The 18,325-nt window shown below is 38.0% G+C and overlaps 1 protein-coding gene and 1 pseudogene across 1 annotated transcript in view; both read left to right on the forward strand.

Moving 5' to 3' along the window:
• Positions 1-18,325, forward strand: part of Cdh2 (cadherin 2) — a 180,061-nt gene that overhangs the window by 58,210 nt on the left and 103,526 nt on the right. The gene's annotated exons all lie outside the window — the stretch shown is intronic.
• On the forward strand, positions 15,816-15,961 carry LOC117283814 (annotated as a pseudogene).

Genomic DNA, 18,325 nt, shown 5'->3' on the forward strand with positions numbered 1-18,325 from the left:
TTTTTTTTTTTTGCCAGACAACCCAATTCATCACTCTTAAATTTCATTTTCCATCAAGCCCTCAGGCATGGATGCAGTTCAGCCAAGCTCATTTTAACAGTGTCTTTTTAACAAGGACAAACTTCATTCAAGTTTTCAGTATCTTCTTCCTCTTCCATCTGAGACCTCAATAGAATTGCTTTTGCTGTCCAGATCTCTTCCAACTTTGTGGTTGTAATGAGTTAAGTTATCTCCAAGAATATTCAGTTTTGCTACAACTCTCCTCTTTGTATGAGCCATAACCAGAACTGCCCTTAACACCCCATTTATGGTGATCTACGCTAGCCCGCTCCTCCACGTTCTTCCAGTTCCAAGCTATTTTCATATTTTTAGGTATTTGTTAAATAGCAGCAGACTCGCTTCTCATTAGCAGTTTGGTGGTTTGTTTGTTTGTTTGTTTTGCCTTTGCCCATTTTATGTTTCTGAATACCTGAGGGTGAGCAACTTATGAACCATAGAATTTGTCACTTGGTTTCGTAGACTGGGAAGTCCAGCAGCGTGGCACTGGCACTCGATGATGGTTTTTATGCTGCATCATCCCGAGGAAGAAGCACAAGAGACAGAGGAGGGGTGGGAGAGAGCCCATGTTTGGGACAAGGAACTCACTGTCATGATAAGTACAGTAATCCATTCAGGAGAACACAGCACTCTAGTAACCTGTCAAACCGTACCTCCCAATGCATCGGGATTTCTTCCCACCATATGGAATTTGGAGCATACATTCAAGCCAGAGGACAGACTGACAATTCATATGCTACTTTTGGGGAATAAAGGTTATGAAATTCTATATCCTCCTCTATAAAAACACACAGTAATGATTTAAAGATTCCTTTGCAGTAAGGGAATGGTATTGACGATATACTAATTATAATGTGAAAAAACGCATGCAGTTTTTCATTTGTCCTAAGTTGTGACAATATTCCTGGATTTCCTGTAGTCATTATTATTAGCTGGAGGGACTTTCATTACTGATTTCTTTGTTTGGGGTCCTTAAAACTCTTTTTGCAAAATGTTAATGTCATAATCTGGCTTAGAGTCAGAGGTTGGTTTGGCTTCTTGTGAAATTTCTTTGAAGTTGTTCTCTATTATAAAACTGTCTTCTGAAGCATGAATAGATTTAAATCACTGGTGAAGGGAGCTTACTTCTGATCTGTTGTCTCTTCTCTTTTCTCCTTATATTCAGTTGGGTGAAAGAAGAAATGAGTAAAATTAAATCGTGCATGTGTACGTTTTTGTTTCTTTAATTTTAAAATGATTGTTTTGTAAATTATAGGTAAGAGAATTAACCTAGACATTAACTTCTTAAGAGTGAAGATTAATTTACCTTGGTACTGCAGTTCTTACCTAGACCCAGCACAGAGTGTGTGCTTTTTTTCCGAGATAGGTGGTGTCTTTTTCTGCTCACCCCGCACTTGTGCTGCTTTATGTCGTGGCTGTCTGCTGCTGTGGACAGGCAGTCCCCAGTTAGAAACACTCGGCTCGCTCTGAAGGTGTCCGCTGGCAAACATGCCCAGCTCCCGCAGGAACCCTAACACAGTCTAGCAGGAGTGAATGGTCCTGGAAACCTTGCTCTCCTGCCTACCTCCGTTGGCAGGTTCCCAGCTAGCTCCCTAGACCCCTCCAGGCCAGACCTACACCGGGGTTATTTCCTGCCATCATGTTGAGAGTCCGCAGGCCTTCAAGGACATGGGGCTGGAAAGCAAATTGTGAGAATTGTGTACTGTGTATTCACTGTGCTCCAGTTGAGGAAGGACATCTGAGTTTCGAGATGTCCGCCTTGTTTTCAATTCAGTTGGAATGAAAAGAAAGTGTAGTTACAAGTGTCAAGTTTAAAAATTAACATTCAAGTCCATTGGCATGTTTGGGGCTTCTTATGTATCTTATTTTTCACCTTCAATTTCAGTCTCTAGCAGAAAATGCAGTTGTTTATAAAAGTGTTTGTAGTGATTTTTGTTGATGCTTGTACATGTAGTTGATTAGGTATCAATATATTCCTCATCACCCCACCACCCAAAATAAAATAATTGTGCGTTAACCTGATGTGAAACATTCTCTGTTCTCTTTAACCTATTGTTGTCACTTTAATGTAATAAGTCAATTGCTTCTCACTCATTAAGGCTAATTAATCAAGGTAGTATTTAATTTTCTCTGATTTGCTGTCTGGTTTAATATTTTCTTCAAGCAGCCTGGTTACGGACGGGTCATCTTTCCATTTTGACAAACCAAGTGTATCTATGAAAAAGCTGGCCTTTGCAAATTTTACACACTTCTCTTTTTGAGGAGAAAAAAAAATTAGGCAGGACACTAAAATTCGAAGCTTGCAAAGCTGCATCTGTCTGTCCTGTATAATATAACACAGCTGTGATTTCCATCTCTGTCTCCAGACCCCCATGGTGAAAGTTGCCGCCAACCTGGCTTTGGCTGGTTTGTCTTTTCTCTTTTCGAATGTGATATAGCAGGTCAGTGGTCTTGCCACAAATTAAATATATGTATGTGTGTGTGTGTGTGTGTGTGTGTCTATACACACACACACATATATGTATATATATTATAAAACTTTATAAATGTTTATACATTCATATATTATACAAAACAGTGCTATATCAGAGGAATACACGTATTTGAATTTTGAGGTATTTATTTGAGATGTATGCAGAAGGGAGTATTTTTTTCTTCTTACCCCATTGTAATGAGAAGTGTGAAAATAGTCCCAGGAGTAAAAACCCAGTGTATCTAACTGAAGTTCACAAGAAGGCAGGATGCCAGGGGAGCATGACCCTCAGGTTTGTTTGTGTTGGCATGTGGCATGTATAGAGGGCATTTTCAAATGCCCTGGCATGTGACAGAGCCACACGACCCTTTCAGGACTCGCACCTGGTCACTGTTTCCATTCGGTCATGTGTCTTTGCTTTCTCTAGGCAGGCCTGGTGTGTTCACCTCACCCTGCCGTGATTGTCCTCCTGGCGTGGGGAGACTGGCTCTCAGCTTTATCGTGCTTCTCTTCCTTCACTTCACGGGACGCACAGCTTTTTGTGCATGCTGCATCAAAATCGTCTTTCATCCTGTCTTTTGTGTCTTTTGCAAGGAAATTGATCTCATAAAGAATGCTATCCAATTCATCAATGGGCAAAGGATACCATTTCAAAGTCTAAATCGGAGACATGAAAAGGATGCGATCGTTAAGTTTGACTATTTCAACAGTGCTGCTCAGCAGAAAATATTCAATCTGGCCTGCTTGCTATTCAATCACTGGGGGCATAACTAGTCAAAGAATTTCACAATGTGGATAACCTCCAGCCCTCTGACTGTATGCAAAGTAGGAGGCCTGAATGAGAGCATTGTGTTGTAAAGCCTTAAACTGGAGCAAGACTAAAAAGCCCAATCTTGCTGGTTATTTTGGAGATTCAAATGCTGTCTAAGAGAGGAGAACTCATTATGACTCAGTTCCGTTAATTAGACGTAAATTACCATCTTTTGTTTGATACAAAAGAAGGTAAAGGAAACTCTGCAAGACCAGAGGATACTGAAATTCTAATGAGATGAAAGCATAGGCTGGGAAACTTGAGTGAATACAAGAAGCCATTCAGTGTGCTGCAAGCCCCTGGTGTGTCTTGTGTATGAACAAGAGGCAAAAACATACATTTATAATTGTCAAGGTTCATGTACTATTTAGAACCATGGGCAGTGTCCCCCACAGGACTCAGAGGGTCCTCATTTGGTCAGGATATGAGGCTGACCCAGGAAACTCTGCTTCTTTTCCATCCCTGCTTACCCTGTGAAGATTTTGTTATGTACGGAGTCATTCTCAGTGGGATACAAAAGGCCCCTAACATGACGGAATGATAAGAAAATAAACCTTTTACTTAAAAACAATTAAGCCTTAATAAGTAAAGGAAATTAGCAAAGTTTGAGCAGGAGATTTAAGGAAGGAAACAGAGGTAGTGGAATTCTTTAAGCACAAGATAACTGAGGAGTGATAGATTTTGAACATTGGAAAGGATTCTGGTTATTCTGGAACTGAAAACTCTACTTTGGTAAGTCAAAAAATTGTAACCCCGTTAATGCCTTCTTTATTACTCTGTGCATAGATTTTCTTAATTTTGTCAAACTCTCAGTTACAAACCAGGTTTTTCCAGAGTAAATTTAGCTGCACTGTTTCTGCATGCTAGGAGGTGGAGTTCTCCCCCATGGCAGGCAGAAATAAACGTGGTCTCAAAGGTTCTGTATTCTGGTCAGAGTCATTCCTTCTTAAAACAAGTTTATAATTCAGTGGCGAACACTTCCAGATGGATAACATTCTTATTCTTTTTCAGAGGAGATGGGTGCAGTGGGAATTGATAACTTTTATCCTATGGCATTGACGATCCTGTTGTTAATTCATAGGATCAAAGCACTAATTTCATAGAAAATTATAATGACTGTATTACAAGTAATTAATCAGTTCATTCATTCAGCACTTGTTATGCACTAGAAATTACTCTGACTCTGGTGTGGGGGTGGGGGGGTTTAAAGAATGTATGACCAGATAGGGCCTAGAAGGATAATCATTTTTAACTAGTTTATGGGCTGTGTACAGAAAAATTTAAAGAGAGAAACTGAAAAAAAAAAAAAAAAAGGCTGAAGAAACCTTAAACGTCTAGATGCAATTAGGGTCAAAGTCCATTTTGGAGTCAGATGCCCAAAAACGACTAGGACTTCCTGCAACCAGAGTACTAGAGTTAGGGCTGAGTGTGGTGGTTTCTACTTTGTAGTGCAAGTGTGGGGAACTGGATTTTCACCATGAATCATGGCCCTCAACAGCCCAGGTAATCTGTGAGTTGAGCCAGGGCCTAATGCAAGACCAGAATAGTCCAGAGGAGACTAGAGAAAAATCTATAGCAAGGATGACAAAAAATTTCATGGTTACTGATTACCCAAGGCAAGCACTGGAAGAAGCACGCAGGTGGGAGATTTTCCCCCGGGAGCCTCTGGAGAAGAGTTGATGCTTTGCTGTATTGATCCCCATTTGGAGGCTTTGCGGGTGGATGTGTTGAAGGAATGGTACAACGTGGAAGCTGTAGTTGTTTAGTTGGGCAGGGTGCTAGTGAGTAAGGCTGGGATTCAGATATTTCAGATATGTATCGACCAACCATGATGGGATATGGGTGTGTGTCCTCCTGTGCTGTCTTCTTTTCACATTTCCACATTGCTTTGCAGTAGTCTTCCCTCTTTACTCCTACAGGAAATACTGTTGAAATGGGCCTTCTAGAATTGTGTGATTTGGAGAAACTGGGTAAAGAGAAGGATCTGTGGTCATTTCATTTGACCACAGATGAAGATACAAAGGGCCACTTTTGAAATGTTGGCATTTCTTACTGTTATTATTTTGTACTCTTCAGTTTTCTTTAAAAACAAAACGGCAAACAAGTGAAAAATGAAATGGGGACAGCACTCTCCCTCTTTGCTAGACCTCAGTGGCTTTTTTGCAGACTCTGTCCCATTTAATTATGGTTTTGGCGTTGTTAATTCTCAGGCAACATCAGAATGGTAAGTTAATTGAGTGACTAGGTGTAAAAGATCAGAGGCCACAGAGAATTAAACACAGGATTCCTGCATGCTATCTCCTAGCAAGGAGTACTGTATTGTTGGTGTTTGGTCATTTGAATTTGTCAGACAAAAATCTTCATGGCTGATTTGCTTACTGGATACCCAGAAAGGCTCCAGACTGTGCAGCAAAGCTGGACACAGCTCTGTAAACTCAGCAAAATTGCTTGCTGCTGAGCTCAGCCAGGGAAGGGTAGTTCTCACTAAACCAAACTACTTATCCTCCCACCACACCTGTGTGAAGAGGTGGCTATGAGGAGTTGCTCGGAGCCCCTGTAGTGTGACATCAAAATACTGACTCTTGGTCAGTGATTGCCCCTTGTGCTGTTTGTTCCTCTTCCCATTTGACTCAGTAAACCTGTTTTATTTCATTTGCCTGTCATGGGTAATTTGCATTTGTAATGCGCCTTAAACTTGTCATATGCTTACGAACGACAGACTATTCAAATCACATTTCAGAGCAGTGTTGGGAGTTAATGTGGTACATTTTGGCCTTCAAATAAGAACTCTTTAGTGCTGCCTTCTCTTCAGCTTTGTGACCTCAAGCACCTCACTTACTTTTGAGGTCTTAGCTTACCGGGCCCTCAAATGATCACCAAGGCTTTTGCAGCTTTCAGTACCTCATGACTTTTTGAAGTTGTGTTTGAAAGGCTCTTGAAATAGTTTACTTTTCTTGCAGTACTCTACTGTATTCAGTATGGTCCAGCTCTTTTTCTGGTACACCAGTGCTTATGATCAAATGTAGACTATCCATATTTCTGCTGCATCAAAGCCCTACCTTTTCTTCTTCGTCTTCTATTTGCCAGGTGACTTCATTTGCCTATTCATTAGTACTTCTAGCATTAGTTGGCCTGGGATAATGAAATATGGAATTCAGGCAAGTTACTCTTGCAGTCTTGGCTCTGATGCCGCAAATGAATTTCTTGGGAGTTTTGCCTTCATTGACTTAATTATGCACCCATGTCTCCAGGAGGTAATGAGGGGAATGGCTCTGCAGCAGATCAGCAGCAACCATCATATTTCTCCAGGCCTCTCCCCTAGGAAGTCTACAGTCAGAAAATTTAATATCAGCATTCTTTTCTGCTCAGTTGGCATAAATTGTTCCTTGCTTTGAGCCTGCTCAAAGATATTTTTAGACACCATTAGATTAGTTCACTGTGAAAAAGATCAACTACTGCTAACCTTGTGGTCCTGGAGTGGAGAAGTAAAGAAGCTTCTGATTGTTGTAGTCCGCCCCTCCGCTGGTGCTGAAATGTTCCCCATAAGAGATGATACTAATGCTGATCTGTAGACAGTGACAATATCTTCCCATTCCTTTCCTTGTGTCCTAAGTGATTGTGTGCTTGTGTGTGAGGTGTGTGTCCTGTTGACCACAGAGCTTCACACATGCTACATATAGGCTCTATTATTGAGCTACTCCCCTAGCCACTAAATACAGAAACAATTTTAGAAGTGTTTTTCATTATATGCAAGAAACTAAAGCTTAACTACAATTAAGGCAACAACCATCTAAGGAACAGCTGTGTGGTCATAAAACATGTGAAATGCGCCAGTTTATCATCTGATACAAAATAGAATAAATGAGATGGTAAGGACTGCTTTCTGAATCTTTGAGCAATGTATAGGAACAAAAGCATTAATTTGGGGTTGGAGGTGCCTATGGAAACCTCTGGTGTGACAGAAATAGTACAGAATTACATCTTCACTCAATAGTTTGCATCAACCTGTGTTACGAGGTCTCTGATGAGGAACTACAACTGTGCCATCAGTAGGTTGGTGCCCTTTTAAAAACCTTCTGGACGTCCTGAATTGGCTGTGCTCCTTACAACAAAGAGAAATATTCCCGTCAGTCATTTGTTCACGGTAATCTTGTGAGTAGTGTGTAGTAAGATTTTATAAGGATGTGAATTTAATGTTGGGCTTGATTCTGTGATACGAAGAGTTGATACTGAAACAGATGGAACCAAAGAGAAGACAAGGAGGAAGATGCCAGGCTTCTGCTTCATTACCGGCTTATGCTGTGCATTTAGAACAAATGAAATATCTCATTCAAAGATGTTTCACCTTTGACAAGCATTATTCATTTTCATTTCATTATTTTAACAGTAAGTTTTATAGAGGTCCAGCAGCAACTGCGCTAACCATTTAACCACTGTCAACTTGTGTAGCATAGAAAAATCACCAATTTTATAAATGCATCATAATTATTAGTCAGCAGTATTTTATGAGCCACATGAAGTCAGGAGATTTTTCTCCCATGAAGCATTGCTACACATGATAAATGAAACAACATAATTAATAATGTACTTTATTCATAACCTGGGGAAAATTCTGTTAGGAAGTTCTAAGAATGTAAAGATTGATAATATCAATGAGACAAGCGACTCATAAAATAGTACAGTGAGTCTGTATAGCTTTTAAAAAACAAACCTGTTTAGACAAGATTCTTTGTAATTTCAAAATGTTTTCTAAAAGTTGATATTCATTTGTAGCTTTTCAGGCCAGAGATTCAGCTCGTGGTGGCTATACCTGCCTCAGAAGCACAAGGTCCTGAGTTCGATCCCTGGTATTCAAAAAAAGATTTCTGATCAATTCTTGCATCATTTTTGGATAATCAAAAGTTTCAGGTTCTTAGTTTTAGAAGTATTTCTTTTTCCTCTGTTGTCTTGTACTTCATTAATTTTGGTTAGACAAAATTGTTAAATTTTTGTGCTATGATACCACAATTTAAATGTTTAGAAGTTCAGACATCTTTATAACGGGAACAAATTGTGACTACAACCTTGTGTTTTAACATATTTTCTGTGGAATTTATTTTTAAAGGGTAATAAGGGATATTTGAAGTTGCTTTATTAAATGGGAAATGAAAACACAATTTCTGTATTCTGGTGTCATTTCTGGTTTTCAGAAACTATGCTCTGGGATCTCTAGCCTTGTGTTAGATTGTAGTTAGTGACCTCCCCTGTGTATTGCTAATTCTTTCTTTGGCCTTGGAGTCAGTGTCTTTTTGCTTTGCTTTCAAAGTCTTCTTCCTCCACTGAGTGAATTAATGACCAGGACATTCTCGTTTCTCTTTTGAATATCAATTCAGTCCTCTTTTTGAGGAATCTGTCATTAGTCACTGAAAAGCTCCTCAGGGTCCTTGAATCCTATTCTGGTAAAGCCATTTTAGAGATTCTCAATTTATTGTTGGATGTAATAAGACGTTTTTCTAGTCTCAAATTTCCCTTTGCTAAGATTCGATTTTGCTGTTGGATTTTTTTTCTTCCCTACATTAGAATGCAGTTTTTATGAATCTCTTAAGTCCCTATGGTTTTATAACACTTTTTCTCAAGAAAAAAAAAAATCGCTTTAAGAAACCACTATGGAGCCAGGCGTGGCGGCACACGGATGTAATCTCAGCACTTGGAGGCTGAGGCAGGAGGATCACTGTTAGTTTGTGACCATCCTGGGCTACATAGTGAGTTCCAGGTCAGTCTCAACGACATAGTGAGACCCTGTCTCAATAAAAAAATGAAAAACAAAACATACTACTGACTCCTATGTGGTGGAATAAGGTCTGCATTGCAAGACATTGGCATCGAGATGCACAACAGTGCCCTGTCTGTCAGATTTAACCCCTGCTTAGTGAACTGGCACCTTGCCTCTGATTTGATAGTAGGACAGGAACTGGGAATCTTTACCAGTTTAAACTATTTGTGATTAGAACCTTTCTTTTCTTTGGTCTTTTTAAAAAAATTATCCTGAAAAGGCAAAATATTCATTGGAATCCCTTAAGCAGAATAATTTACATCAAGGGAAAGTAGACAGCTATAGAATAGCAAATTGAAGAGACCCAAACACATCTGAACACATACTTTGAAGACAAGATAGATCTCTGTACATACCTTCTGCTATTCCTGTTTTGTAAAATATATTTTCCAGAAAGTACCATATTTAAAAAATTAATGGAGAAGTTAAAGGGACAGAAAAAATGACTATAGGACAAAGGGCTTTTGTAATAAGCAGGGAAGGTAAGAAATACTGCATGCCCCATCTTATTTATGAAGATTAAGGGAATTGCCTTTTAACTGTAGCTTTATTTTGAGAAATTAAACTAAGCAAAGGAAGGGAATCATAGACAATTAACAGCCAAATAGTAGACAACTTTATTTTTTATTTAACAAACACATTTGTTGTGTACTTACTAATTTCCTAGATGCAGAGATAAATAAGAAACATTCCTGGAGGCTTAGGAACTAAATATCCATTAGTAAAACAAAGTAAGCCAATAATTGCAAGTCCAAGTCAGTTTTCCTGATCAGTGCACACAGGAATAATGTCACTGGTGTCCAAAAGAAAAGTCCTTGTGGAATTTGATTGTTCAACGCAATGTGAAATAAAGCTGCACACCATGGATGGAAAAGGAAGCAGTGAGTTTTGGATGTATAAAAGGCTGGGATTACGCTGCTGGGGGGAAGGGTATAGAAAGCTTCTGATGTGTGTAAATGTTTTCCTAGGGTCTTGAAACCAAAGTAGATGTTTTTCAGCTAGAGAAAAATATTTCAGGCAGAAAATTCAATGTGTGAATGCCTGAGTGCTTTAAAGAATAATGTATTACAAGGGAGAATTTAGTTTAGTGGCAGGATCGAATATGGGACAGAAGAGGGTTGGGTGAGGCAGGCAGATAAAGTCCAGAAAAGTGCCTGTCCTGATATTCTGGGAGTTAATTCTTTGAGAGCATCGTTCATTTGCTTGCCCCCCTATCCCAGTTTGTCACCAGCAATGTCCTGTGCTTATTAAATCTTTCGCTAAAAGCTGGCACTCTCCCTTCCCATCTGTGAAGTTCAGATATTCCTCTTTTTTCAGACATTAATGAATCTCCACTTTACTTTTTATGTGCACTTTCTGTATATGAATTAAATCAGTGCAGTATGTTGTTTGTCCAAGACATGATGCTCAGCCAGCTCAGCTAGAAAGCTCTCATGTTTGGAGAAGCCATTCAGTTAATTTGGAGGGTTCTATGGCATAGAAATGGTCTTGAAAACATATTGAAAGATTTTGACTTTGAATTTTTTTTCCTGTCAAGTGGTAATGCAGAAAGAATGCGTAAGTCCTACATGCAAGGAAATTCTACACGTATCAGAATGTATGCCGTGAGACAGATGTCTTCTAGTACACAGTCTGTGCCCAGCAGAGTATAATCAGTCTTGAAATTTGTAACCAAGCATTTCCTTCCCTGGAGTAGCCAACGATTTGCTTTGGTGTCTAGAATTTTGCAGAGCTTCTACTATATAAAAGATGAGTAAATATTAGTCACGACCACTGTTTTGTGTCTGTGTGTTTGTGTGTGTGAAATAGCATAAATGTTTTATTTTTAAAGTTTATTTTAATTTTTATTGATTTTTGGAGGACTTCTAGAGTATAAAAAATTACATTTCCAAGTTTTCAGATAGTACTGAGGAATGCTTTGATATAAGCTGGAATGTTTATATGTTCTAGTACTGGTGATTTTATTTATTAGGGATGTCTTTCAATATTGTTTTAAGTTTTGTTTTGATAACATGCTGTTCTATATTTTTGTTTTCTTGAATTGGGCAATTCTATAAATCTCTGATATAATTCATTCACTTGACTACTCCAAAGTTTATGACTTCTGCTATTATAAATAAGTAGAATAGTGTTCTGCTACTCACTCATTACTCTTTTCTAATTTTTGTAGATTTTAAAAAGCAAATAGTTTGGCCAACTAGGACAACAGTAATTGTTTAAAACACTGAGGAATCAAATTAATATTTGTTGTTGTTTGGTTTTTGATGCAAACTGTATAGCACCCAGGTATTATTTCTCAGTTGATGATAACTGATGATTAGGATAATGATAATAATCATAAAGTCAAACTTTTAGTAAAGATAAATAACAGGCACTATTTAGAGTATTTCCCATACATTGTGCCATTTAATTTTTACTCTTACTCTTTTCTTCCCACACCTTCAAAGATTCTTTTAAAAATGTACAGATTCACTGAAAGGGATGATTCATTAACAGTAGAATTTAAAATGGTATTTTCATATTCTACAGCTTGATTTATAATTTTTAAAGAAAAACAGTCAATGTAGATACTTTGTATTTACATTGATTCTTTGAAAATAAACACTGAAAATAGGCCTGTTAAAGGATTTTGTGGGATGTGAACCTTGACAAAGGGTAAGACATGAATGCCTTTTGAAGTGAACTTCTCTACATTAAAAACATTTTTGGTCAGCAATTTTTGTGGCAAATTTATTGATGTAGTAAATATTTCATTTTGGTGATAGGGCTATTTGGGGGAAGATTTGTTTACATTAGAGGACCAAGGAAAATGTAAACCAAATTATAGGCATAATGATTCTCATTGACATTCTTTTAGTACTCTCACGTATGTGCATCCATAAAATGATGGGTTTTTTGAAAAAGTATTTTGTATTATCACCTAAGTAATTTATGTGACATTATTGACAATTTACATCCATCAGTAGGGAATCTAGGAAAGTGTATAGGTATGTGTATATTTGTATGTGCATGTAGACGTATTGGCTGAGTGTATCTTATCCAAAATGCTTGGTAACAGAAGTGTTTTTAGACATTAGAGAATATTTAGTTTTGAATATTTAGTTTTGCATTTGAATATATATTACTGATTGAATATTCCAGATCTGAACAGTGGAAATCTTCACTTCTCCAAAAAGTGAAATTTGTTAAGTATCGTGTCAGTGCTGAAAAAGTTTTGGATTTTGAAGCATTTAGATTTCTGAATTGAGGTACTCGGCCTATATGCATGATAGTGAACCTTTTGGAGCTTTCATAGCAACCTACAGCCTGCTATGGCACGTGTGCTGTAGGTTTACCACCGCTGGATATAGATTTACATATAGGCACATGTTCAACCCATGAGTCCAACTAGGGTGCATGTACTTTGGGGTATTGATGGCTCTACTATATAGAATATGTGATACTGCTCATATTCAAATAATACACTGCATGAAGCAGAAGTCATCGTCTTGTTCTTGAACAGATATTTAAGGTCTTTAAATTGATTACTGTTGTTTTAAGAATAACATGTTACTAGTAAATATGTCATGAAAATCACAGTCTCCCTGTGTTTCCCCCATATAAATTTCACAGGACTCTTTTTGTTTTGCTTCTAGTCTCTATTCTTTGAATTTACTGTCTGGCTTGTTTTATTATTCAGAATTCTGTTGATTACTTGCTAAATTTTTGAGGAAAGCAGTAGCAAGAGGAACAGAGGGACATGTGATTGCTAACAAGTACACAATCACAAACTGTGGTAAGAATGAAAAACAGTGCCTGTTGTAGACTTCCAGGTTGAGAAGTCCTTCGTCAGGTGGGTAGAGGGGGCTGAAGCAAAAGGGAGAGTCCAGGTGCTGCTGCTATGAAGCAAGACAAGGTTGCTTAGAATCAGGAAGCCATGTGGTACGGTGGCCTCATAAGGGTGGTATTGGGGACAAGTAGATGATTACCTTAGATAGGAAAAGGCTCTTTATATTACTGAAGAGAGACTCAACCAGGAAGCCTTGGGAAACACCCATGCAGGAGAGAAGTTAGAGGAAGACATTCATGAACAAAAGGTGCAGAGCTGGAGAGGATGAAAACTTGCAAGCTGTATGCTGGGGAAAGGGCCGAGCTTCAAAGCAGAGAGAAAAAATGATTCAATGTCAAATGTTCCTAAGCTTTTCAAGATAAGCATTCTACAGAATATTTGGCTCTAAAACCTAATGAAGTTGAAACTACTGTAGGTATATTATTGTCACCACTAGGGTTAATGATGTAATTGTAAGGGTGAAGAACCACAGTGAGGCTGGAAGGAAGAGCAAAGGGAAGAAAACATGACTTAAGCTGCTTCAAAGAAATGGATATCGGACATAGGCTCATCTAGAATATTTAAGTGAAAGTGTTATCTTAAGTAGCATAAAAACAAAATTACTTGGGTTACTGATTAAGAAAATGCATGCCAAATTGTCAGAATGCCAGTGGGTTGTTAATTATTTAGCAATAAAATAGGTTTTATTCTTTTCCTGCTTTCTGGCTAATGGGAAGATAAGAGGTGGGGGTTGGAGTCATGTGGCTCAGGAAGGCAGATGTCTGCCTCCTGTCCCCAGTGCTCTGACAGTGATGGGCAGATATTCCCTCCCACCTGCATTCTCTCAGCTGCTTGCACTCACTCACACTTTTCCTTTTTGACTTCCTCCTTCATCTCCCAGGAGCAGAAAGTGACCTTCCGATGTACACACACCTGCTTTTTTGCTTAGTAGCACTTTTAGTCTATCTCTTTAGGAACTGTCACATACATATTTTTCCAACTTCTTCATCTTACTTAAAGGAAAGTGGGGGAAAAGACAGAGGGAGACAGAGGGAGGAGAGGAGGTAAAATTGGCAGAAACCCCTGAAAGAATGAATTTGACAGATTTGTTCAGTTCGGAGTTCCTGTCTTCCTGTTCCTAAATCTGTCAGGAAAGCAAAGGCCCTGCCCCATAATGAATAAAATCCCTAAGGCCACTGTCTGCGAAGAGGGGAGATGCACATCATTTTCTCCGAATAATCAGAGGAATATCCATACAGGAAGAACCAAGACACAAATCATTATCTCCGAATTATTGGTGGGAAATCAAATTAATGCTTGGGCTTTAAAAATGGGTGGCCTAATATAGAGAAGGAAAAAAATAATTGAAAAACAGACCGTGTCATGAATAATAAACTATGTCTCGTAATTTTATCAAAATCCTACTACTAAGGGGATTGCTCATGACTCCTGCTTGATAGGACATGTGTGCTTTTTTTTTTTTTTTTAAATAATTTCCTGACATGTTTCACCTGTGATGCCTCCCTACCTGTGCTTGTCTCTTACAGCATTTATTTTTGGGACTTTCACTGCTTGTCGATACTTTGTTGCTCCTAGTTAGGCAACGAACATTGTGTACTCCCAAGCCTTTCTGATCAAGTTAGGAGTCCAGCCCTAGGATAGATACACAGTCTGGGCTCTGGGCCCTGCATCCTCTCCTTGGCTTCTTTTTGTGCTATTTAATGTATCTCATACTAGAAGAGGCACAAGGTGCTGTAGAGTTAGCACATGGCTTGGAGTCATGAAACCCCAGGGCAAATCCTACTTCTGTTCCTTAGCAGGTTTCACTGTCTTGCCCAACACCTACCACCTAAAATATGGATAATTTTGCCTACCTCATGAGATTGTGACAGCTCAAATGAGACTGTAATGGCAAAATTGTCCTTATAAATTATAAAGGTGATAGTTGTAATTGGGCTTTTAAAACTGTTGCTGAAAAGACTACACTTGCTATGCAAGTTTTACTGTTGGCTACATACCTTATGTAGAGAGAGTAGGATATTTATAAGTTTCGCATTAGTTTCTTAACTGCACCCCAATTTTCACCCTATGATTCTACAAAAGTTGATAGACTGTAATATTTCCTGTTTTCTTGGGGCACCTCTGCCCACTGAAGGTCTTAAAAGAGACTTTCACCATTTGCCTATTATCCTCTTTGGAGCTTCTTATATTACATGTTTTTATAGAGTGCTCAGGGAGATAGTGCTTTGACGGAGTTCATAGTGAGGTGGGAAGCTCGGCACCCAGTTCCCAAGATTCATCCCCATAACTTATTACATCACTATTCAGTTTAGCTCAGGATCTTTATGGTGGTGACTGCATCCTCCAGGTAAGATATCTGGCAGATATCTTCATGAGTCTTACCTACACTGTGATGGGTGTCTCTTCTCTGTTTGCACTAATAAGGTTGACTATCAAGCCTACAAATGAGATATCAAATATCTTTGATTTTGTTGTCTTTTACTTTGTTATTTCAGCTCCCTAAAAAGTAGTGTTCAAATGTTTGCTGTCATTGAGTCTTCTGGATACATGAAAAGTGGAATGGAATGAAGAATGGAATTAGTCTTATCAGAGGAGTAAAAATCGAGAAGTTCCTTAGATCTTCTCGTTTCTATCGAGTGAGAGTTATTGTAGAGATTCGGAGTAATATTCATTCATTCCTTTTCCCCTTAGTCACATAGGCCTTTACAGATTATTACCTCAAAGAAATTTTGAAGAAGTATGTCAAACTATAAATAAGCCAAGGAAAGACTGGGATTACAGTGAAAGCAAATTTTCAAAATTGAAAATATTGTCATATAAATAGATGTACAAAATCACTTCTTGGCCTTTTGGCTAAGATCAAGTGTAGATGTGTAAGACTTCATGCAGAAATTTTCAAAATCATGTGCAACTCTCCAAATAAAAAATGTGTCAAGATTTACTATACTTTTAAATTTTAGTTGAGATGAATTAACTTTCACAGTGATTCTACTTCATGCGATTTTTCTTAATTCTTTGTCAAGGTAGTCTTGAATTAACGGAGAATTCCAGGATAGGCCCCTGTGTAATATGTGAAAACGTTATTCCTTTGTAGTCTCCCAAAATAACAAAAGAGAGAGAAAAAGGAACAAGAATAACTTGTCTTTTTGTCTTTTTTTCTCTTTAATACGAAGTTTTTCCACTCTTAAGTGGATTTGAGGTTGAATAGTTTAGCTTTTTTTTTTTTTTTTTTTGGTACCAGGGATCGAACTCAGGATCTTGCACTTGTGAGGCAGCCACAGTGCCAGAGCTAAATCCCCAGCCCCCATGAACAGCTTAGCTTTTCACCAGCACCATGCCAATCAAATTGTGTCAAATTAGTTACCAGTTAATGAAATACTGTTAGACCTAGTTTGAAATACTGCTAGACCTAGTTTACCTCGATGAGTTAGTTCCTGGCTGTGTAACTCTTACCTAGAGGGCATTTCTTGTCAGCTTTCTGAAGATCCACTTACTGATTGATAGTAGCTAATGTTATCTTCATGTAGGAACATCAGGTGTCAGGACCCCATAAGACTTAATGAAGCAGCTATTTTTGTCGTGCTGTTAACACTTCCAGTTCTAATACTGAGTGTCTGTATTATCTGTAATTTGAATAAATTTGGTTTATTTTTAATTTGTCAATAAGTTCAATACTAGTTGGGAAAATTGATGTATCTTCCTTCTCACAATGTTAAAAGTTGTCTTGAGAGTCATGTTATGAGTGTTTGCTTGTGTTTAATTTAGTCTTACTGAGTTTCAGGAATACACACTGACTGCTTACTTTTCCTACTGCCTGGAACACATTCTTTGTATTTATAAATAACAATTAAGCATGCTAGTAATGTTGACACCTTCTCACAAGCAGCTCTGATGTTTTTATTTCCTCTTTTACCTTTAGATTCAAGGTATACAGTCAGTGCTGTTTACAATGTTGGGTATTAGTGTTCTGCCCCCAAAGGCTGACCCATGTGGAATTATCAGAGTGCTCCTTGGCTCTCTATTTTTTTCATAGATCTAGCCAGTGACATTCTTGGCAAGGAACAGATGAGGGGAAGGGGAATCAGGACAACAGTCTTTCTGTTTTATGTCCTGTGGTGTGATGTTAGACTAGTGTAACTCTAGAACATTTGAGTTTCTATTCCGCTTTGATAATTCTTTCCACTTACTTATAACCATCCACTAATTTATAACCATCTACTTCTAGATTTCTAAAACTTTCAACTCAAATAATCTTATATTTCCTATAAACTATCATTTTATGTGAGAAAATTGAGGTGCACTTAAGATGGTAGACCTTACTTATGAATATTTAAATGTGACTGTCAGGGAAATTTAGTACATTTGATCATAATCTTGAATAAAAAGTAAATTGTTTTACTTTGAAAAGATATTTTGTAGAGCTTGATAGGATAAATATCTTCTGTGAAGGTAAAGCTGGATAAGAAATGCTGTTTTAAGAAAGCAGTTAGTTGGTAACAAATGTCTATTTGTTGATGAATAAATACATTAAATGTGATTGATCCAGTCCATGGAATTTTATGTAACCATGAAAGAAAATGATGTAGCAATTCATTGGTGCTGATCATAATCCACAAAAACACAATCCCAAATGTTGTAATCCCTAATACTGAAAATCCTAAAGTCTAAAAAGTCCCCGAAATTACAATTCTAAAATACTGAAGTTCTTGAAGTTGAGTGCAGAAGACCACAATTCCCACTGTGGGGAAAAAGGCAATTTAATATGTAGCAACAACAAAAACTTGACTTTAAAATTATTTCATTTGGCTGTATTGCCATTCCCACCAAATGATGGATTACAGCAAGATTTGCCTGAAGAAGCCCGTGAAATGACTGGTTGGTTGGAAAACAATTATTTGCAAGCTAGGATGAGAAGACAAACAATGGTACTGCTGGGTGATTACCGCTGTGTTTCAACCGAATTTGTGATCGGTGTAGGAGTGCATGAGAAATGTGTTTTCTCATGCCAGATAAAATACAGAAGGAAGGCGGGGAAAAGGTAGGAAAATTTAATAGGGAATGCTCATGTTGGTGTATATTGAATCGTGGAAGAATTTCAAAAAGAGCAGAGCCACATAGAAAATGATTGTGAACATACTCTTCAAGGAGAAAAAAATAACAAAAACAGCTAGAGTGTTCATATTGACGCAAGACTTCTAAACAAAGTTAATGATGGTGACTGCTGGCCCTCTCTTTGGAACTACTTCCACGCCATTGATTGTAGTCTGTCCCTGCAGTGCACTTTTCATATGTTGGATTTTCTTCTTGGTTTTTTCCTCCATGGTTTTGCTTTCAGATTTTGTG

The sequence above is a fragment of the Fukomys damarensis genome, unplaced genomic scaffold (genome assembly GCF_012274545.1).
Source record: "Fukomys damarensis isolate Sample0158 unplaced genomic scaffold, DMR_v1.0_HiC HiC_scaffold_30, whole genome shotgun sequence".
In the NCBI taxonomy this organism is placed as follows: Eukaryota; Metazoa; Chordata; class Mammalia; order Rodentia; family Bathyergidae; genus Fukomys; species Fukomys damarensis.